The sequence below is a fragment of the Thalassophryne amazonica genome, chromosome 9 (assembly GCF_902500255.1).
Source record: "Thalassophryne amazonica chromosome 9, fThaAma1.1, whole genome shotgun sequence".
Lineage (NCBI taxonomy): Eukaryota > Metazoa > Chordata > Actinopteri > Batrachoidiformes > Batrachoididae > Thalassophryne > Thalassophryne amazonica.
Window position 1 is genome coordinate 117843510 of NC_047111.1, and position 22822 is coordinate 117866331.

General features: G+C 39.8%; 1 protein-coding gene across 1 annotated transcript in view; it reads left to right on the plus strand.

The window, feature by feature from the left end:
* The window catches only part of uvrag (UV radiation resistance associated gene), a 329710-nt gene that overhangs the window by 210834 nt on the left and 96054 nt on the right, over nt 1-22822 (plus strand). The window lies entirely within an intron of this gene.

A 22822-nucleotide genomic window follows, 5' to 3' on the forward strand; every position in this document is an offset into this window, starting at 1 on the left:
TCTCAACAATAAAAGTTGATAAGTGCACAGGTGAAGGATAAACAGCTGTCTGAAGCCTGCGCTCTATTTCAGCCCTCAGCCGCGGCCATATTGTTGCTACGTCATAACTGGAGCTGCACCTGCTGATTCAAGTCCAAATCAATTAGAAACACGGCGGAAGTTGAGCTGTTTACGGACAAAGTTTTTTTTCTAGTGTGGAGCTTTTTTTTTTTTTTAAGTCCAGTCTGAATGTGTGTCTGAATAAGCTGTGGGATTCACAGCTTTATGGGTTTGAGCCTTATTTAGACCACAATAAGGGAGACGAAAACCTTCACTCCGACAACAGTGACGATATTGGCAGAGTTCAGAAGACAGAATGGTGATCATAAAATAAATAAATAATGCAGGCGATTTCAACAGGAGATGATACTTTTTACCAGCTCTTTGGTCCAATCAACTGATTAAAAAAAAAGTTTTGGTGATGTGTAGATTTTTATTATTTTTTTTTGTCTCTGAGAAAAGGGTACATTCATATCTGAAAAATGTCATGAGGGACTGAATATCCCTTATGGACTGAATCCATAAATTAATGGACAATTAAGATAATGGTCCGGAGCTGACGCCACTTCCTCCTCCTTGTCCAATGTCAGCGCCCCAGGAAGTTCCTGGTTTTTAGTGGTGTGCAGTTCAAAATCCGAATATTTATCTCTTCAAGAACTGCAAACCAGGGAAAGACTAAATTTCAAACTGCTTAATTTTAGACTTAAATATTCATGATACCATGGCATTACGTGTCACCTACACTTTTAAACCTGCCAGAGAGCAAGAAAGAGAACATTCTGGATTGCAGTTTAAAAGACCTCGTGATTGAAACCTTCAGAAGGAACAAAAGAGCCAGTTCTTCTAAAAAAAAAAGAAAAAAAGAAAAAATGATATAGTAGTTAATTGTTCTAATTATGAATTGTGAGCCTTGAAATCCATGAATAAAGGTTGACATTTTTAACTACTGATTTTTGTTGATCTCTTAAATTGACATTATTCCATCTCTCTCTACACTAATATCAGCACCTTATTAGCTTTACTGTGCCGTAGGAAATGTCCACATTGAACAGATACATGCTTGATTCTCTTATATCCATTTGGGCAAATGTTCTATATGTTGAATTTTTTTTTATAGGTAGATTTATCTTGCAAAACAATCTGGAATTACTTACTAACATGCTGTAAATGTAAGTTGTGCATTTCACGCTTGAGACACCTGCATTCAAAGCACATGCAGTAGCACCATGTGCTATGATCTGTTTCTGCGATGGAACATTTGGTGGGACAGTCAACACCTTGAGGCATATTTCTATCGTTCAACATCCACAACTGCAACTTGAAGACATTTTTATTAAGCCATGAATCAGGATCAGAGATTTCTATTTCTTGAAGACCTTAATAGTTTTTTTTAGCCGTATGGTATTTAGTGTTGTAGTCTGACCAGATGTAATGCTGCATTCTCACTCATGGTGAATGTTTGACTTTTAACTCTAACTAAGAAGTTAAATGCATGCCAACAGGCATGTGGAGAGATACCATCACCTGAGCTTCCCAGTAAAACAGTTTAAAACTAGATTAACTTCTCTTTACCAATAGAAATCTAATAGTCATTGAATGTCTCTGGCCAGCATAGGAGGGTGGTGGAAATCTGCTGTTGTGTTTGTTGGCAGCATTTTAGATCTTTGAGGTCATATTTTATTTGTTTTGTTTTTTTTGTTTTTATATATGTATATAATAAATTCATTTGTCCTTTACAATTGAAATTCATCATATGTATAAAACCCCTAACAGATTAGTTACAGTCAGGAGGGGCTAAACAATCTACGGGAAATCCTGAATCAGGACCTGCCTCATTAATGACTGGTCATAACTTCATCTGAAAAATAAGCGCTTTTAAATAAGTGTGGAATGTTATGTGCATTAAAAAGATTACGTTTAGATGAGTCACTTTTTTGTCCTAAGTCTGCTGCGGAGTGGTACCATAAAATCCTAAAGCCCGGTTTATGCTTCTGCAACTGTAATTCCGTGGCCAGGCAGTGATGACGACGTGCAATTGTTTAAGGCTCCGTTGCGTCGTATACAATTTGCCGCAAGAATGGTGGCTTTTCTGGATTAATTTGTCCCTCAATGAGCTTCTGTATACAGTCAACCTCCAAAGCAAAGATAAGGTGTACAATTTCCTCCATGAAATACAGGTCATTTGAGCATCTTTTTCTGACTCAGTGTTGTAAAGTTGGTCACACTTTCTGCGTAATGTATTTGATCCATGATTGAAATATATTAGTGTGCGCACTGCCAAAACCATAGAAAATATGACTGGAGAAGAAGTAGTGAAACCAGAAAATGATAAATCACAGCCCTTTGCAGTCTCTGGTTTAGCAGGTACACTGGTTCGCAGCTCCACAGAGGGGTTGTGATCTACAGGTGCATGTCCACTGTGAGAGACATAATCTAAAAAAAAAAAAAAAAAAATCTGGAAATCACAATGTATGATTTTTTTTTTTTTTTTTTATATATATATAATTTATTTGTATGTTACTGCCTTAAATAAGTATTTGAACACCTGTGAAAATCAATGTTAATATTTGGTACATTAGCCTTTGTTTGCAATACAGAGGTCAAACGTTTCCTGTAGTTTTTCACCAGGATTTCATACACTGCAGCAGGGATTTTGGTCGACTCCTCCATTAACCAGGTCATTGACCAGGTCTTGACCAGGTCCTCCTGTGTAGTTCTGAGCTTCTCAGAATCATCCTTACCCCACAAAGTCAGATCTGCATGGAATCCCAGACTGAGGGAGATTGACAGTCATCTTGTGTTTCTTCCACTTTCTAATAAATAATCATAACAGTTGTTGTCTTCTACCAAGCTGCTTGCTGTTGTCCTGTAGTCCATCCCAGCCTTGTGCAGGTCTACAGTTTTGTCCCTGGTGTCCTCTAGACAGCTCTTGGTCTTGGCTATGGTGGCAGGTTGGAGTGTGATTGAGTGAGTGTGTGAACAGGTGTCTTTTATACAGGTAACAAGTTCAAACAGGTGCAAATAATACAGGTAAAGAGTGCAGAATAAGAGGGCTTCTTAAAGAAAAAATAACAAGTCTGTGAGAGACAGACTTCTTGCTGGTTGGTTAGTGCAGCAGCAACATACAAATAAATTATAAAAAATCATACCATTGTGATTTCTGGATTTTTTTTTTTTTCTTAGATTATGTCTCTCACCGTGGACATGAACTAAGATGAAAATTTCAGATCCCTCCATGATTTCTAAGTGGGAGAACTTGCAAAACCGCAGGATGTTCAAATACTTATGTTCCTCACTACATGTATGTATGTGTGTGTATATATATATATATATATATATATATATACACTCAACAAAAATATAAACACAACACTTTTGGTTTTGCTCCCATTTTGTATGAGATGAACTCAAGCTCTAAACTTTTTCCACATACACAATATCACCATTTCCCTCAAATATTGTTCACAAACCAGTCTAAATCTGTGATAGTGAGCACTTCTCCTTTGCTGAGATAATCCATCCCACCTCACAGGTGTGGCCATATCAAGATGCTGATTAGACACCATGATTATGTGCAAGGTGTGCCTTAGGACTGCCCACAATAAAGGCCACTCTGAAAGGTGCAGTTTATCAACACAGCACAATGCCACAGATGTCACAAGATTTGAGGGAGCGTGCAGTTGGCATGCTGACAGCAGGAATGTCACCAGAGCTGTTGCTCGTGTACTGAATGTTCATTTTCTCTACCATAAGCCGTCTCCAAAGCGTTTCACACAATTTGGCAGTACATCCAACCAGCCTCACAACCGCAGACCACGTGTAACCACACCAGCCCAGGACCTCCACATCCAGCATGTTCACCTCCAGATCGTCTGAGACCAGCCACTCGGACAGCTGCTGAAACAATCGGTTTGCATAACCAAAGAATTTTTGCACAAACTGTCAGAAACCGTCTCAGGGAAGCTCATCTGCATGCTCGTCGTCCTCATCGGGGTCTCAACCTGACTCCAGTTCGTCGTCGTAACCGACTTCAGTGGGCAAATGCTCACATTCGCTGGCGTTTGGCACGTTGGAGAGATGTTCTCTTCACGGATGAATCCCGGTTCACACTGTTCAGGGCAGATGGCAGACAGCGTGTGTGGCGTCGTGTGGGTGAGCGGTTTTCTGATGTCACTGTTGTGGATCGAGTGGCCCATGATGGCGGTGGGGTTATGGTATGGGCAGGCGTCTGTTATGGACGAAGAACACAGGTGCATTTTATTGATGGCATTTTGAATGCACAGAGATACCGTGACGAGATCCTGAGGCCCATTTGTTGTGCCATACATCCAAGAACATCACCTCATGTTGCAGCAGGATAATGCACGGCCCCATGTTGCAAGGATCTGTACACAATTCTTGGAAGCTGAAAATGTCCCAGTTCTTGCATGGCCGGCATACTCACCGGACATGTCACCCATTGAACATGTTTGGGATGCTCTGGACCGGCATATACAACAGCGTGTACAGTTCCTGCCAATATCCAGCAACTTCGCACAGCCATTGAAGAGGAGTGGACCAACATTCCACAGGCCACAATTGGCAACCCTGATCAACTCTATGCGAAGGAGATGTGTTGCACTGCATGAGGCAAATGGTTGGTCACACCAGTACTGACTGGTATCCCCCCCCAATAAAACAAAACTGCACCTTTCAGAGTGGCCTTTTATTGTGGGCAGTCTAAGGCACACCTGTGCATAATCATGGTGTCTAATCAGCATTTTGATATGGCACACCTGTGAGGTGGGATGGATTATCTCAGCAAAGGAGAAGTGCTCACTATCACAGATTTAGACTGGTTTGTGAACAATATTTGAGGGAATGGTGATATTGTGTATGTGGAAAAAGTTTTAGATCTTTGAGTTCATCTCATACAAAATGGGAGCAAAACCAAAAGTGTTGCGTTTATATTTTTGTTGAGTGTATATATATATATCCCATATTTCTTAATCTGTTCATCAACTAATGGAGTTAAAATAAATGCCAAATGTTCCAAATATGTTTCACGCTGTGTATTCAGGTTTGCTGTGTAGAAAAATGAGATCCAGACAGTAACAGGCCGCAGGAGAGATTACAGAGATTAGAGCATGTCATAGGTATTAAAGGCACTGCGCTGCGGTGGTTTGAATCATATTGTCTAATAGATTACAGTTTGTTCATGTAAATGGGGAATCTTCTTCACAGACTAAAGTTAATTATGGAGTTCCACAAGGTTCTGTGCTAGGACCAATTTTATTCACTTTATACATGCTTCCCTTAGGCAGTATTATTAGACGGTATTGCTTAAATTTTCATTGTTACGCAGATGATACCCAGCTTTATCTATCCATGAAGCCAGAGGACACACACCAATTAGCTAAACTGCAGGATTGTCTTACAGACATAAAGACATGGATGACCTCTAATTTCCTGCTTTTAAACTCAGATAAAACTGAAGTTATTGTACTTGGCCCCACAAATCTTAGAAGCATGGTGTCTAACCAGATCTTTACTCTGGATGGCATTTCCCTGACCTCTAGTAATACTGTGAGAAATCTTGGAGTCATTTTTGATCAGGATATGTCATTCAAAGCGCATATTAAACAAATATGTAGGACTGCTTTTTGCATTTTTTGCATTTACGCAATATCTCTAAAATCAGAAAGGTCTTGTCTCAGAGTGATGCTGAAAAACTAATTCATGCATTTATTTCCTCTAGGCTGGACTATTGTAATTCATTATTATCAGGTTGTCCTAAAAGTTCCTAAAAGCCTTCAGTTAATTCAAAATGCTGCAGCTAGAGTACTGACGGGGACTAGAAGGAGAGAGAATATCTCACCCCTATTGGCCTCTCTTCATTGGCTTTCCTGTTAATTCTAGAATAGAATTTAAAATTCTTCTTTTACTATAAGGTTTTGAATAATCAGGTCCCATCTTATCTTAGGGACCTCGTATACATATCACCCCTAACTAGCGCTTCGCTCTCAGACCTGCAGGCTTCCTTGTAGTTCCTAGGGTTTGTAAGAGTAGAATGGGAGGCAGAGCCTTCAGCTTTCAGGCTCCTCTCCTGTGGAACCAGCTCCCAATTCAGATCAGGGAGACAATAACCCTCTCTACTTTTAAGATTAGGCTTAAAACTTTCCTTTTCGCTAAGGCTTATAGTTAGGGCTGGATCAGGTGGACCCTGGACATCCCTTAGTTATGCTGCTTTAGACGTAAGACTGTGGGGGGGTTCCCATGATGCACTGTTTCTTTCTCTTTTTGCTCTGTATGCATCACTCCGCATTTAATCATTAGTGATCGATCTCTGCCCCCCTCCACAGCATGTCTTTTTCCTGGTTCTTTCCCTCAGCCCCAACCAGTTTCAGCAGAAGACTGCCCCTCCCTGAGCCTGGTTCTGCTGGAGGTTTCTTCCTGTTAAGAGGGAGTTTTTCCTTCCCACTGTTGCCAAGTGCTTGCTCACAGGGCGTCGTTTTGACCGTTGGGGTTTTTCATAATTATTGTATGGCCTTGCCTTACAATATAAAGCGCCTTGGGGCAACTGTTTGTTGTGATTTGGCGCTATATAAAAAAAAAGTTGAGTTAAGTTGAGTTGAGGACACTTTCACCTGTGTGAAATGCAGAAATATTCATGTGGTAGCTTTAAAAGGAGACATAAACCGTCAGCTGTCACACAGGTGGTGCTGTCTGATGAACACATGATAACTTTTTCAGATCTTTCTGAAGAATGATGTGTTAATAACTGGGCAGCATATATTTTGTTAACATTTCTCTTTTTCATCTTCTTTCTTTGACTCTGTGTTGAAGAAATGTGTAGTGAAAACACTGACTGAAAATACCATAAACTATACAAAGAAAATCCAGCACATTTTTAATAAAAAAAAAAACCAAAAACTTTATTTCATTACAGATTTGAAAGAACATCTATGTAAAGTCAGCTACAGGAAAAGTCATTTTTCACATTTTCAATAAAGCTCTGATGGTTTGCCTTTAACAGCTTGGTAGAGCATCAATATTTTTCTTGGGTGAAATTTTAGATTCTATTTGCAGCACTCTCTTATGCATTCCATGTGTGCCAGAATAGTCCATGTTAAGGATGAGTTGTCAGGTTGACTTCAAAACAGAATAACATTGCCACATGAATGGCAGTGCTCTGTGGAAGTGACATTGTTGCATTGTTTCCAAAGTGAAAAAGGAGAAAACATGTCACTGTTACTAAAGCTGAAGCCATCACTGAGCTTCTCCATGCCGCTTTGGTTGAATTGAGAGAATTAAACTTGGCACTGGGTTTGTTAGGCATCACATCCCAGCTGTTGAACTTTTGCAAATCAGTCTGAAATGCATTTAAACCATTGGATATTTTGTTTCCTACATGTTTTTTTTTCTTTTAATGTAGTTGAATTTCTATGAACGTTCCATTTTTTACCACTTTATTGAATTTGTTTAGTTTTCTATAGCACTGAACCCTGATAAAAAGCAATTTGGAAGTGTTAGATATACAATAGGTAAGGTCTAGACCTAGAGTAAACACATTTATAGTTGTAGTCAAAAAAAAAAAAAATCCTCCTTTAATTTCTTCCTTAGACAATCATGCAAACTGTTTTCATCCTTGGACAAGACACATCATCCCCATTGCCCTAGTGGTCCTTTCATTCATTCATTTTCTGTGCCCATTTATTCCAATTAAGGGTCATGGAGTGGTATGAGTCTATGCCAGCAGTCACAGGGCGAGAGGCAGGGTACACCCTAGACAGGACGCCAGTCTATTGCAGGGCTGCCCTGGTCCACCCAGCTGGAAATGGGTACCTGCCTTGGCTGAGGAGGTAATGTGTTGTAGCTGTGTGCTGTGGTATTCTATCAAGACAAAAGGTGCCAGGCGTGTAGTAACACAGTAGGTTTCTCTCAGACCTGCATCTGAGAGAAACCTACTGTGTAGAGTCTGCATGTGCTGATGCAGGTTCTCGATCATCCAGGTAACAGATGTCTCATGGTTTTCTCTTCTCCAACTGGTCTTCCTGTTGGTCTGCATGACATTTCACCGTGCATTCTTGTAAAGTAACTTGCTCAGTTTTAATATTCGTATATTGTTTGTGTTAAACAGAGCATTTATTATGGGCCATCTTAGTTGGGCACTAGAGGGCAGTCTGTGCAGCGTGGCAGCCATGAAGTAGATGACGACACCTTGATTGTGATCTGGCAGACAGCTGAGGAGGCACAGTGAGCAGGTCCTCCAGAAAAGAAACAGATTAGAGTTAATGGAGAGAAGTCTTAAGTGTTTTAACATCAATTGAGTTTCTATTTAACGTCCTTGTCAGAAGGAGAGCCCAGCTAATACGACTCAGAATTACAGTTTGAGAGTGAATCTTTCCCTGCGGGTGCTGTGACTAATTAAGATGAGACACAAGCCAGTGATGCACAACAGCTAATAATATGTTAGAGAGAACAGATGTGTGTTCAGTCTGGATTTAAAGGACTCTACTGAATCGTCTTATTTCAGCCGACAGACTGATACCCTGGTGGCCCCCTGAAGTTGTTGTTGTTTTAACCTTCATCAGGCAGAATTTGTGACGCTCCAGCTCTCTTGACCACCGGATCTTTCTTGTTACTTTACTGCTGCTTCATTAAGCGCCATTTATTGAACCTCACTTCTCTGTTCCCAGGATTATTAAACTAATGACACACAGCATATTTGTTTGAATGTGGCTGTTGTCATTATATTGGTGTGTGTGTGTGTGTGTGTGTGTGTTTTTCTGGTTTTCTTTCTTAAATGCCTGTTTTATTAGTCCTGATCATGACTTGCAACGATAGACCGGCTTGCCCACTGTCTGGCTTTACGATCCAGGCCATCGGTCTAGTTTCTCAACAGAACCAGCTGATTGGCCGCTTTACGGACCTCCTTGAGGTTGGGTCGGAGACACTGGCTGTTCATCTTTTATTAAATTGCCCTTTACGGCTGTGTTTGAAAGTGATACGTGGAGGCTGGCGAAGGATCAGGGCCACAGCAGGAGCCCACTGCTTTGATGTGGCACAAGGAGAATTTGGCTTTTATTAGGTCTCCTATCATGAGGCCAGGGGGTAAAGATATGGAGGCTGTTTGGAGCACCCAAGACACGTCAGGTGGTAAAACACTCCCAAGTCTCCACTTGTTAATTTGTTTGACAGAAAGAAATTTTGAGAAGTTTCAAGTGAAGTTTGTGTTTGCCTGCATGTGATGGGGGATTGTTTCCTTCATTTCCTGGACATTCAGAAAAGACTCAGAAATCAGCAACACCTTAATGAGACAGTGTTATTGATATAGTGATATTTCCTGTGTGCCCAGTTGAACCAATACACCAACATATTCTCTGCGATTAAGAGTGAGATCATAGGATTAATGAAGCAGTGGGACTCTCCAAAAACTGTTACATATTCAGCTTTAAAATTTTGCATCTTTGTTACCTTTTAACACAAAGCACAGTGACCATAACATGAAATAACAGACAGACCCATCAGGATGCTTGTGAACTAGTCATACAAAGGTTGCATGTTTGACCTACCAGTCTGTAATTCAGAGCAATAACTCAGCTTACCCCATGACCCTTAATAGGAGGAAGCAGGTGTAGAAAATGGATGGATAAATCAACTTAGTTGTGTCACTCACTACAAAGGAAACAAAGCTCTTTTTTCTCTTCTTCTTCTTTTATTATTACTGTTAAACGTTACGCTGCGTTGTTGTGAAAACAGCATCTACACTACATATGTTTTTAACAGGAAAGTTGGACAAAATTTTTAGTCACTAGACTTGGTGTATCGTATTTTGTGAGCTTCAGGCACAGGAACTCGAGTGTTAGGAATTAAAACACAATAAATCTGTTGCAGCCCCACCAGGTCAGCTCCAGGTCCACTTATTTTTTATTTATAATTTTTTTCTTCTGGGGAAAATCACCTACAAACACTCCCCTGCCTTCCAGTTCTCTGGCCAATATCACACCAAGATCTTCTGGCAGAATGCCATACTGGTGGTCGACAGCATACATCAGAGCGCCTGTTACCATTAAGAGCGGCAACTGTGGAACCATAAAACAAGGCTGCGACTCGTGGGGGAACCTACTGTATTTAGTGGTTAGTAGAAGTGGCAGCTAGTAGAGCAGGAGGTACTTTTCACAGGTGTTCCCGGTGAAGTTATTTGGAGAGGTTGCAGCTATTCTGGGAAGAATGAATTTCTTAAAAACTGATGTTAAAAATTAAAGGGATGCTTCAGAATGAAAATGAATGTTCCTTCATTAGTTACTTTATACAGTTATATTTTCCAGTTACTTAATACAGTTACTTCATCAGCAGCTGCGGACAACTTGTCAGCAGCTGCTGAATGTAATTAATAAAGTAACCCACAATCTAATTTGGATATTTTTAAGATTTAGTACTCAGAAAAGTAACTATTAGTTACTATGCTGATGAGTTACTTTGCTGATTGCTTAATCTTAAGAGTAACCAAGTTAGATTACTAGTTACATGACTTATTAGTTGCAAGTTTTTGGCCGATTCTAATAAAGTAATTGCATAAAGCTGCCAATGAAGTAACTGCATAAAGTAACTGAAAAAGTAACTAAAAAAGTAACTTGTCAAAGTTACTTTCACAACACTGGTGATATAGTATCAAAAAAGATTGTTACGTTTTGTCTTACCTTTGCTTCAAACTGTCAAAAGAAAAGGTGACCAAAGTAAAATAACTTGACCAGTGATGTATGGGCAGGCTCAGGTTAGATATGTGGAAAACCTGTGTTAAATATTGCAATGTTGTTGTTGTTGATTTGGCTGCTCCCAGTTTTTGTTCGGGGTCGCCACAGCAGATAAGAAAGTCAAAATGTTGCAGTGATGCCACTCATCTTATCCATGCAGCATCCAACAGTGTCGGCCAGGAAAGTAAAGTGATAAACGTGTCAAGAGGGACACTATAAGTACTGACTAAACCCTTTTTCACAAAGCTCAGTGAGGCTTCAGTGATGTAAAACTGACATGTCTGCAGAAATGTGGAAACACACGATCAGGATGGGGAGAACAAGCCGAACGGTTTGAGTATGAAAATCAAGTTCCAGACGTCTTTGGGCTTTTGTTACAACAAGTGACCTCAACAAGTACTTTCAGTGATGAAGCGCACTTAGCGTTGAAAGAAGGAACTCATTAATGGAACCGCCTGTGGAGGTCATTGGCTGGAAAGAAATACCACAGACTGTTTGCCCTTCATGGCATTTAGTTGCCAAAACCCTGATATCAATCATACTGTATACTGTAGCCTTCACAGTCAACAGATCGTTTGGATCATGTTGAACTAATGTGTCCGATGACGGCGCTCTGCAAGGGTGGCATTCATGCTACTTCCAAAGCCTTGCTGACTCAATTTTGAGAAGAACCCAGCCTCTAAGACCATTTATGCTACTTTTGTTCTTTATTTATTCTTTTTTTTTTTTTGTCACCATCTGTATTGCATTAGGTTTGATGGAAGGGACTGCAAGCAAGTCTTCTGTTCAATGTTTGTTTTTTCCACATTCTCATGTGTTGGAGTTGCCTTCAACTCTTCACCACTGTGACAAAACTCATAACCCCAGTCAAGACATGCGATGTAGCCTTGGCACAGTCTTCTCTGGCTATTAGCTCATGTGATTATGCTTTAATAAAACCACATGACCTAAGCAAATATGTTCAAAAAGTGAATATTATGTGCAGCTCCTTTCCGCATCAAAAAGACAAGTAAAGACTGTTAAAATTCCCCAGTGAAACCCATCTTTTGCTGTTGGCTTATTTTTTCCAACTTCAGTACAGATGCTGCAGGATGAACCACTGGGCTTTGTGACTGTACTGGACTCACAATAGTGTAACAATTAGTGCACCAGATTTGCACATGAACTCAGTTTTTCCACAGTTCAGATTCCAGTAAGCAGTTGTGTGTGTTTGTTACTGGTCTACAAGCCTGGGAATCAGAGGTCTGAGTACACTGAGTGATTGCGTAATGTGTTATCAGATTGTGCAGTTCATTTCAATCTGATATAGCCTATAAATCTCCTGAACTGTCCATCTCCTAATATCAAATGTTCCACAGTTTTAATTTCTTTAAATTCCTTACATTGAAGTTTCTGAATTAAAATAAACCAGTTATTAGTGTCATATTGTTCAAAATATAAGCCGACCCAGATTATAAGACATCAGTCCTTTTCAAGACATTTTTTTGAAAAAGAATTTCTGAAAACAATTTTTTGTTATTGTTGTTCTTTTTAAATAAAGTAAATGCTTATATTTGAAACTAATAAAAGCACTTTTTTTGGGCAGCCATATATTGACACACTGTCACTTTCAGGACCACAGTATACTTTTCTGACCATTAGTGTAATGTTTGAAGAAGCCAAGCCCAAAAAGTCTTAAATTACTCTCACATCATATTTCTGTGCTGCTTCAGAGTTGGTTCAGAGTCTCTGCTGCATTTATAACAATAAGCTTAAAGTTTGCATCACAACTTCTCAGTTTCCTGGTAACTTACCTGACGTTTGAGGCGCTCTCTTTTTCAGATAATCAGTCTTTCAGTCATGGTTATGTAGCACTACTAGTTAGAGGGATTAAAGTTATCCCTCATTGCGACAGATTTCCGTCAATTGGGGCGCCAGAACGGAATGTATGAGATCAGTGGAGATCCAATGAGAATTTAAAAGTGTGTGTGTGTGTGTGTGGGGGGGGGGGGGGGGGGGGGTCTTATTAGGCCTTTGATTGTGATATGCACCTGCACCAATTAGACATGCAAGTTTTCTACAGAAACACAGACGCATATTTCCCCTTGCGGAATTTCTTACGACACATTTTGTTGGTCAGGTTTCTGAAAGTGGAACAAAGTGGGACAGACCTGGGGTGGGGGGGGGGGGGGGGGACACCGGTTCAATACGTTACACGTCTTCTCTGCTTTTTTGTAGAAGTGTTACAGCACCGCATGCTACAGCGTCCTCAGACGGCTTGAGTGTTTGATTTTTTTGTATGGTGCAGTGTTTCATAGGTAGGATGAAATGTTAGGGACACTGGCCTTTGAACAAAAGTGAGATGTCGGCCTTCTCTGCTCGGTAAAGACATGATAACATGAGGAAGCTGAATGAATCTGGTGACAGGACTAAATGAAGTACGCTTCCCTTGGAAAACGGTGCCTGCGTGACCACGCCAAAACAGTATGGTACGCTGTCGTTAATCTGCCTGGAGGAGGCAGTTCTCAAAAATTGACTTTGTAAGAAGGAAGTGAGTGAGGAAAGCCACCAAGATAGCCAGAAAACCTAGAAGAAGATATAGGTGCCTGTGGCTGTGTTGGAGAAACTGCACACTTTTAATTTAATTCTAATAACTTTTAATTGTTGTTTCCACCATTTTATTACAGCTTCATGGTGGAGTGGCACAGACAAGGATTTTTTTTTTAAAGATGGGAAATTTCAGCTACAGTTCACCAGAAAGTACAAGAGAGATGCAAACCTAGATTTGATTCATTTTCTGGTGTGAAAATGTTACTATGCTCCACTTCACTATGAAGCTGCGAGTGGTTATGCAACAGACAAAAGTTGCATTGTGCACAATTTCTGCAGTCACAACCACAGAAGCCTATCACTTCTTCAAAGCTGTCTTGGTGGCTTCCCTCACTAGTCTCCTTGTTGCATGGTCACTCAGTTTTTGAGAACTGCCTCCTCCAGACAGATTTACCATACTGTTTGTATTTCTTGTAGATTGGTATAAATTACTTCCAAGACATATTCAGTCAATTGGAATTGTTCATGTATCCATCCCCTGGCTGTAAAAGTGATGATTTACTGTAAATTAATCAAAGGGTGCCAAAAACAGTCCAGGATAATACATTTTATGTCAGATTTTTTTTTTTCTTTCACTTTGTGAAAGTGTTTTGGTGTTGTTGCCAAATAACTTTTGACATTTTATTTCAAATATTTTCATGAAACAAAACTGCTTTCTTTGTATGTATTTACTTCTCACCATATATTAAAATGTATACATAAAATATAGGAGTACCTACAATTTTGTCCATGTGTGTATAGAGTCCAGTGATTTCAACAGCAGATAGCTCAAAAGACAACAAAGAGGTGAAGACTAAATTCCCAGTGAAATGGACTGAAGCTGGTCAGTGTTTGTATTGACTCCAGATCAGCCTTGAAAGAGAACATTCCCTAGTTTGTCAGACCAGCAACCAGTGTTTTTCCTTTGATTCATGGTTCTCATGAGGAAAGATCTACTGTATCTCGTCATATTTGTAATATCTGTGTCCAGTGCTTTTATATTTTCCCCTGTTGAATTCCAGAGGTTGTGCTTAAGCCTGTTTCTCAGCAGGAATCTTCTCAGAATTGGAACACTTCTAGAAGGAACTATTCCAGGTTTCCCTCAGAAGTCTGTTGGTCTTTCTCAGTGTCAGCTGAGGCTTGTGGGTCGTGACTCACTTCTCAGTGCTTTCCAGAAAGAAGGGGGAAAAAAAATCAGGCAATTACATGTCTGCTGTCCTACATGTGTCCTTCAGCTGCCATTGGACAAGCTTCAGTGTTCGGAAATCGCAGTGCAGCCTGCTGTACACTGTTTGTTTAGCTGAACTCTGGATAACAGCTGCCCAGCAATGCTACCATCTCTTCACTAAGACAGACAGCGTGTGGAACTAATCAGGCCATTTCAGCCGCCTGCTGCCACTCACTGTCTTCATCCTTCCCACCTGTTACCATTTTACAGGGCTTGATATGCGAAAGCACGTAATGGGTGGTATATTGCACTAGAAAAGGCTGTTGTCAAGTCGAAGTATACCTCAATATATTGTATGTCACTTTACACTTTTAAAAGGTAAAAAGTGACAAAAAAAAAAAAATTACCAACTGTGTTTTCCTTCAGTCTACAGTTCTACTACACAAAGTAAATCAGGTTTTCCAATATAAAAGTTTCGAAAATGATCTTTCTTAAACTCCAACTCAAAGCAAATATTTACATTTTGATATAACTAATTTAAATATAAAAGCCAAAATGATGGGTTGCATATGTAATGGAATGCTTTGGTTTCACCAAAACATCAAATCTACGCTTGCACTCAGATGTACTTTTGACAAATTGAACTTTCAGGTCTTCTTTTGAAGAAACCTTCCTCTGTACCTCTTCATCATGAAGCTGTATAACTGGGGATACAAAAATGCAAAACATGCACAATTTCTCCAATCACAGCCACAGAAATCTGTAACTTTTTCTGGGTTGTCTGGGTGTCTTGGTGGCTTTCCTCACTCTTCTCCTTCTTGTACAGTCACTCAGTTTTGAGAACTATCAACTCCACACAGATTTACCACAGAGTGTCATACTGTTTGTATTTCTTCATAACCTGGTGTAAATAAAGTCCAGACATATTCACTGACTTGGAAATGTTCATGTATCCATCCCCTGACTTGTCTGAAGAAAACTAGCAATAATATACAAATAATGAATGTTTGTCTTCAATGGTACAAATATTTCATGAGGTGAAAGCTGGAAACATACCATTCAACAAGGTGAAGCCTCATTGAATGGTTTGTTCCAGCTTTCAACTGAATTAAATATTTGTTCCATTGAAAGAATTTAAAAACATTCATTATTTGTTTTATGTAACGGCTAAAAATAGATCCTTGACATTTGATATTTTATTAATTTAAGGGACGTTTTGGTAGTCCACTGCTGCTAAAGTCCAAATTGTGACGTGTTGTCTGTTGATGCTGTGCACTGACTTCGGATTTCCATAAACAAAAGACATCTTTGTGTAGTTCTTCAGTCCAGCCAAAAATGGACACCATCAGTTAGCTCAATCAAATCGTTATCTCACTTGGTTGCCCCGCGCGTGCTCACACAACCTGGTTGGCGCTTGTGTGTGTGTGGTACTACAAAAAAAGACTGTGCAAATTCTCAGTGCAGCGGGAAAAAAAATCACATCAGAAATTAGTCCAGCTTTTCATTCTAACTTCCTGCTAACAGCTTCCAGACAGCGCAGTGAATTTGATGTGTGTGTGTGTGTGTGTGTGTGTGTGTGTGGTGTGTGTGTGTGTGCGTGTGTGTGGTGTGTGTGTGCGTGTGGGTGTGTGGGTGTGGTGTGTGTGTGTGTGTGTGTCCGTCCGTGTGGGTGCGTGCATGCAGAGTGCAATGGTACCAACATATGGACCAAATTTGCACTCTAAATGCTATGATGTGATGTGAATATCTGTCATGTGACATACAAAGCACCAATCAAATTACAAGGATCCACTCAGCCGTTATATAAAATGATTATTTACGGTATTATTCCAAAGGGGCCCGTTACTTAAGTAGTGTTCAGAATAATAGTAGTGCTATGTGACAAAAAAGATTAATCAGGTTTTGAGTATATTTCTTATTGTTACATGAGAAACAAGGTACCAGCAGATTCAGTAGATTCCTCACAAATCCCAACAAGACCAAGCATTCATGATATTGCACACTCTTGAGGCTATGAATTGGACTATAGTAAAAAAAAAAAAGTAGAAATGGACGTTCAAGACATTGTTCAGAAGAACAGCGTAGTTGATTAAAAGTTAATTGGAGAGGGGAAAACTTATACGCAGGTGAAAAAATTACAGGCTGTTCATCTACAATGATCTCAATGCTTTAAAATGGACAAAAAACCAGAGCCCGCGGTGAAGAAACAGAAAACAACCATCAAAATGGATAGAAGAATAACCAGAATGGCAAAGGCTCACCCATTGATCAGCTCCAGGATGATCAAAGACAGTCTGGAGTTACCTGTAAGTGCTGTGACAGTTAGAAGACGCCTGTGTGAAGCTAATTTATTTGCAGAATCCCCCGCAAAGTCCCTCTGTTAAATAAAAGACATGTGCAGAAGAGGTTACAATTTGCCAAAGAACACATCACTGGCCTAAAGAGAAATGGAGCAAATATTTTGTGGACTGATGAGAGTAAAATTGTTCTTTCTGGGTCCAAGGGCCGCAGACAGTTTGTGAGACGACCCCCAAACTCTGAATTCAAGCCACAGTTCACAGTGAAGACAGTGAAGCATGGTGGTGCAAGCATCATGATATGGGCAGTTTCCCTACTATGGTGTTGGGCCTATATATCGCATACCAGGTATCATGGATCCAGTTTGGATATGTCAAAATACTGAAGAGGTCATGTTGGCCTTATGCTGAAGAGGACATGCCCTTGAAATGGGTGTTTCAACAAGACAATGACCCCAAGCACACTAGTAAACCAGCAAAATCTTGGTTCCAAACCAACAAATTAATGCCTCGCAGATGTGAAGAAATCATGAAAAACTGTGGTTATACAACTAATACTAGTTAGTGATTCACAGGATTGATAAAAAGCAGTTTGAACATAACAGTTTTGAGTTTGTAGCATCAACAGCAGATGCTACTATTATTGTGAACACCCCCTTTTCTACTTTTTTTACTAATAGCCCAATTTCATAGCCTTAAGAGTGTGCATATCATGAATGCTTGGTCTTGTTGGATTGTGAGAATCTACTGAATCTACTGGTACCTTGTTTCCCATGTAACAGTGAGAAATATACTCAAAACCTGGATTAATCTTTTTAGTCACATAGCACTACTATTATTCTGAACACTACTGTATGCAACCCATCATTTGGCTTTATGTTTTTAATTAATTTATATTGTATTGTAGAAGCTCATTTCAGAATTTTTTATATTGAGAAGCCTGATTTACTTTTTGCATTTGAAATGGCATAAACAAATTAAGTGTGTGAAATACCAAGTGGTCCAGTGCCTTTGGAGGCCACTGTAAGTGTGGCTGTCTTTGCTTTGGCCTGGTGAAGAATTGCCTGACTTTGTCAACTGTAAACGTTGATTCCCAGCCGTATGCGGTACAAATGTTGGATAATCATCCTCTTACCTCTAATAGACCCAGCATCTCACAATGTGTTTCACATTTGAATTCCATTAAGGTGCCACTTTTGACACGAGCTCAGTACTTTGCTGACAGTAAAAATGTGCTTCATTAGTCTGATTTGTTTGTCACCTTTTAAACACGAAATTATTTTTGGCAGGTTAGTAGGCTATATTGTGAATGATGGGGCTTGTACACAGCCTAGCATGATCAGAGACCATGGCTGTCTGAGAATGATTGGTTTATTTCATGTTTTGTTTGGAACCCCTTTGCACTCCATATCGGTAGCTCAACTCCTTATCCCACTAAGATACCTGTGCTAATATTGGATTATTCAACTGAAAATCATCACTAATGGGTTAGTTTTATTCTACCCTTAATCTTGATTGAGTGTGGCATAATTTTGTTTTAATTTAAATTACCTTCTCACTATTTAATAAAAGAGAAATGGCAAAGGATTTTTATTATTTCTGCCATACCTCAATAAGATATTTTATATATAAAATGGAGAGCATCCTGCGGTCTCTCATTGTCAAGAGAGATACTATATGCACTGAATAAACCCCTTTTTAGAAAGTTCAGTGAGGCTTCAATTTCTGAAGCCCCATTGATCTGTTGTCATTGTTCATTGGCTGAACAATGTCAGTACATTGTATAGCTAAAGTGAATTATTCTTCTGCTGAAGAGAAGTCCAACTGTTTAGCCTCCAGTGGGGTATTGTCTCAAGGTTCTATAAATGCTTCATGCAAACTATCTCTTAAGCACAGTCAGGCTTTAAAATGCATCTGTCTGTGCCTGCAGGTTTCCATAGTTCTCCTGCGGGGTCCTGTTTACCATCACAAACTTTTGTTGCTAGCTGACACTGATTCTTATTGGGTAGTTTGTGTTGGCTTTTTTTTTTTTTTTTTTACCACGAGAAGTAGAAGTAGGTTTTTTCCTTAACTTGACATGCACTGTATACTGCTGTTTTTGGGAATTTGAAAAAAGAAAGCTGACCATTACAATGAGGAGAGTGGTCTTTTTTTAATGACTTTTGTGGAAAAGAAGCTCCTACTTGGTGATTTATGAGCAGGCCTCAGACCACAGTTTTAAGTGTATGTCACCATTCTGTGGTATTCAGTTTGGGATGTGTGTATGTATCAAGGATGTCTATGTGCTGTGATTATGCCCGAATGCAGAGATTTATATGAATTCCTCTGGACAGCCACTATGACTTTATGAACACTTAAATTCATTTAATTGAATTTCCACATTTCGTGGTTGGTAGTTCCAGGATTGTCCAACACCGCAAAGAGGCACCATACAAACTAGTTCCACTAATAGAGGGTTAAAGTAAATTCTGACCGTGTGTGTGTTTGAAAGGGGTCATTTGAAAAAACCTTCATATCTGCAAAAGTATTCAGTTTGTTGTTGTTTAAGTGTTGAGAATGTTTGGTTTTTCCTGGTAGGTAAGCCAGAATTTCACAGATTTCAGAAAACGATGAAGCCAGGACATCATTGGGCAGGAGACATGAGCAGGAGTAAATGGTAATGGTAATAGACTGCATTATATAGCACTTTTCCATCTGCATCAGACGCTCAAAGCACTTTACAATTATGCCTCACATTCACCCCGATGTCAGGGTGCTGCCATACAAGGCGCTCACTACACACCGGGAGCAATAGGGGATATTAAAGGCCTTGCCCAAGGGCCCTTAGTGATTTTCCAGTCAGGCGGGGATTTGAACCCATGATTTTCTGGACTCAAGCCCAACACCTTAACCACTAGACCATCACCTCCCCTAGCTCTGTAGTTCTGTAGCTGAGCAGCTCTGTACTATGAAGGCAAATAGGTCAGTGTTTTTATCGAATGCAGCAACTGTTTCCAATAAAAGTAATTAGGCTTCACTGAGTCCTATCACAACATCTGCAAGTTGTTGGTGTAGATTTTCCTGAGCGGTATCCTCAGCAGTGCATGTTAATCACTTTGATTCTTTAATTAATGCCTTTTGTGTCTTATTGTCACCCCCTTCTGTCAGTTTGTGGGTTTTGTTGGAAAACTCTTCTGAAGACACGGGGTGTTTGGAAAGTGTGGCTACTCTGCTCCGTTATTTGCTTTATAGTGTGTCTGCAGTTTCCAGCTGGTAGAATTTGGAGCCAGGGCTGTTTGAAGTCTTGAGCTATGCCACTGTGCTTTAGTCCTGAGGCCTTGATAAGACACGATGCAGTACTGCAGGAAGGTATTGCAGAAGACAGTTTAAAAAAAAAAAGTGTGTTTTATCTTTGCTACTCGTTATGCAATTAGGCCTAACATACATAAGCATTAGAATGGTCTCCACTTGTCTCCACTATTTGTTATCATGGAACTATAGACCTGGAATGGACGTGTGCGCCTCAATGTATTAGCGTCGCTCAGGACAGGAAGGCCCCATTACTAAGGGTGGAGATGTGCTGATCATAAATAATACACTGACCACTTTTTTTGCACTAGTGTTGCTATTTCTTACCGGATGTTAATAAATCTAGGCTTGTTTTAAAGCCCTTTGAATGCTCTTTCCAATGAACCTATGCATGTGTGGGTGGAAAAAAAACTTTCATGTAAAATGCAGAAATTTGGGAAATTATGACAAACTGTGCTGCTTTCTTGTTCTATTGTTGCTATTTGTTAACACATTTTAATAAAAGTAGGCTTGTTTTAAAGCCCTTTGAAAGCTCTTTCTAATGAAGCCATACATGCCTATGCATGCCATTTTTTTCTACATGGGTAGAACAAAATGTTTTATGTAAAGTGTGGAAATTTGGGGAAAATATGCCATTCTGTTCATTTACTGTGATGTTTTTTTTTTTTCCTGTCATCATAATTCTCAATGGATTTTTATAAATGAGGCCTTGTAAGTTGTATTCAAACTGATTAAAAGCTCTAACGAACCCACACGTGCCTGGATAAACAATCCTTATGTATTAAAATATAAATCTGAAGTCTTGCCATTGTGCTCATTTACTTTGCTGCTTTTTCCACTGTAATATTATTACTAGTCTTTTAATAACAACAACATATATATATGATTTTTACTAACATTTTATTACAGGCCATTCAGAATTTATGACTTTTGAGCCTCAGTCAGGGTAAAAGTACCTCCTCCATCCCCTCCAACCACACTGTTAAAATTTAAATGCTGCCTGTGACCACCGTGTATATATATTAAACAACAGCTGCAAGTATATAGACATAAATATATTTAAACATTTTGGTTTCCATATCTGTATGCATGTGAATGCAGCTTAATGAAAAGAACTTAGGCGTTAGTCTCAGTATGTCGATATTAAATTGCAACATAACAACTTTAAAATAGACATTTGTTTTACATAATTGCATTAAGGGTTAGAGTTAGGGGTACAGTTCATTTTAGTATTGGAGAATTTGTTTTTGTAGTTGGTGCAGTTGATGGTGAAGCATGGGCTGCCTTTTTTCCCCTCATTTTGTTTCTGTTTAACAGGTGCTCTCTCCACCCTTAGTAATGGCCGCTGTGCGGCACGCTGCTGGTCACGTGACGTCCGTTCCAGGTCTCTGTTTCCATGTTTGTTACTGTTTGAGCTTTGCCTTTGGAGGCCTCCACCAACTTTTAATATGAGCTAAGAGGACAAAGTCCAATTATATTTTACATCATCGAGTTTAAAAAAAAAGAAGCTTGTTTTTATTTTTAACTCATCAAACTCTGTATTCCCATGCATGTCTTAATCATTGCACACGCTGTTATGCTTAAATGAAAACCATCTCTGAGAATAAGCAGTGCTGGCCCCATCTGGTCAGTTTCTGGCAAAATAGCACTCGTCTTAGTTCTCTGCATTAGTTCGTCTGTGTGGTTGCGCTCATGCTTGCATGTGGATTTCATTACGGCCCCTTGACTTGACCGGCCAGTTAGCAGCTTTTCATGTGAACTTACACAACGGTTTGCTCATAGAGGTCTGTTAGTTAGTTAGTCCGTGTCTCATGTCCATAGTTTGAATTTGTGAAGCGTGTCTCAGCACAAGTGTCCTCTCTGGATGTCAGTCAGTCCAACACTTGTTTCTTTCAAATAAAGTCTCACCTCATTAGGGCAGTGCCTCCCGGTCACCCCTGATGTCAGCTTCCATTACTCAGCAAGCCACAGAGTGTACGGGTGGTGTGTCCTTACCGTCATGTCATCATCTCTGACGTCTCAGAGAGATTTCTCTTTATTAATGAAGCGTCTGTGATGGGCCCAGGCCTGTTGTCCCATAGGTCACATAATCGTTTCACAGCTATGTGAGAAAAGAGGCTAAGTGGCTCATGAAATGAAAGCAGCTGTTCAATAAACACCAGCCCAAGTAAAGAAAGAAAGAACGAGGCTGACAATTCTTATGAATCCACGTGTGTGTTTGTGTGTGTATAAAATGGATGGATAATGTGTGTAACTCTTCTTTCAACCTTTTCGTTTGTTGTTGCGCTCCAGGTTGCTACTCGCCCACGGTGATGTCATGCAGTCATCTCTAAAAGTTTAATGGACAAGTTATTGTCAGTGATGTTTCTGTCGTCATAGAAACTAACCTTTATTCAGGTCAAAGCATGTCTGAGCCAAGTCGCTGGCTTGGGTTTTTCACACCACTTTGGTTGCAGTCCACAGAAACTGCTTATTGGTTGAGCTCGGTACGTATGTGTTGAACTGCAAATATAAACACACCTCTGCGTACTGTAATTATGTCAGCCCGTGTGTTTGCCTTTTATATGTTTGGGACCAGTTATAGCAGTCACAGGAATGCAGTCTGTAGCACAAACATCTTGATTAGAGAAGAGTACTGCTGGTCCTTTTTCTGTCAGTGAAGACCACGAATCCAGAATCCACCTCCTCCCTCCCTTCCAATATGAAGTCTACTTAGGTTTCAAGAC